The following is a 1,422-nucleotide window of genomic DNA, read 5'->3' as shown; positions in this document are numbered from 1 at the left end:
CCAAATTCATCATTTTGCAGCCGTTCTTTTCCCTCCTTCCTTTCAACCACTGAAGGCTGTGAGTGGCTGGAGAGCGAAAGCCCCTGAAAGCGCCTCGTTAAACACCCAAGACAAGATGCTAACGGTTCCTTTTGAATCTGGCGGCCTAGCACAGTCAACATATGGCGTGAGAAGAGGAGCCGATGGCAACAGATTTTTGGTTCATTTTGAGAGAAAAACACAGATAAACACAGGCTTTTGCTGTTTAAAAACTGACTCATCATTTTCATAAAACAAACAGCAAAATCTGGAGGCTCCTGAGGCAGGAGAGTGGCTGGGTTTTAATTACTGGCCCGGGAGCGGCTCTGGGGTTTTGCCGCTGGAAATCAACATCCTGTAGAAGCTTTTGGCCAGTTGTGTGGGCTGGAGACAGGAGAGTGTGTATACCTTCATACCTATACGGGAGGGTGTGTGTGTCCCCAAGTCCTATGGAAATGCCCCCTTGTGCTCCGTGCTTTCGAGGGGGACAGGGATGAAGAGACTGGTCTGACCCCAGATTCGTGGAGAGGTTTTAGCTTGGGTAGGGATGCTGCTGCTTGTGCACATGCCCTTCCAGCGAGGTCCGCGGAGATCTGCCATCCTTCCTCCACCTGCCCCATTGCGTTCCGCACCGGACGGGCATGTCTGTAGCTCTGTGCCCGCTGAGTTTGCATGTGCTCGGAGCAGCGGGCAGGGGCCGAGCGGGCACCCTGGTGAGCCCCTGCGAGGGGCCGTGCTGGCACGCTGTGCCCCTGGCAGTGCAGGCAGCAGCGGTGGGGGAGTCTGGGGAGCAAAGCAGCTCTGGCAGTGGGAAGGGAGAGACGCCATAATTGCATTATGCTCCCGCACAGCTGCCTGGGAATGGCGTGCTTGCCCTCTGCCTCCGGGCAGGCTCCCTGCTGGCAGGGCCCCCGCTGCCTCGGCCCTGGCACCCAGCTCTGCCTCCCCAAAATGCCCTCACCGGCACCTTCTGCTCCCCTCCACAGACCCTCCGGGCACTTCAGCTCTTGCACCGGCCACATGGCCCAGACCTGGGCAAGGTGGGCAAAGCAGGAGCCAGGCAGGCTTTGGCATTGGGGGGTCAACGAAGTCCCGACACCCAGAGCTTGACCAGGCTCAAGGCGCAGAGCTGGGCACGGTCGGGGCTCTGGCGTTGTGTCCTGGGGTCGGTGGTCCCAGGCTGTGCGACCTTGGGCAGCTCATCCCCTTCCCCACCTGCCCGGCTGCCACGAAGCGTGCGCCGGTGCTGTCGTAGGCACCTTATGGTGCCGGTGATGGATGGGGGCTAATAATGGAAAATGTGGCGTCAGCTGTCCCGCTTCCCCGGGCACATTGTCCCACAGCTGCAGGAGCTGGGACTGGAGCAGGAAAAGACCCGCTGGCATGGGGCTGGGGTGGCGGGGG

The sequence above is a fragment of the Haliaeetus leucocephalus genome, unplaced genomic scaffold, assembly GCF_000737465.1.
Source record: "Haliaeetus leucocephalus isolate CR32 unplaced genomic scaffold, Haliaeetus_leucocephalus-4.0 Scaffold110, whole genome shotgun sequence".
Classification (NCBI taxonomy): Eukaryota; Metazoa; Chordata; class Aves; order Accipitriformes; family Accipitridae; genus Haliaeetus; species Haliaeetus leucocephalus.
The sequence above is the reverse complement of the archived record's forward strand: the minus strand, read 5'-3'. Positions refer to the sequence as shown.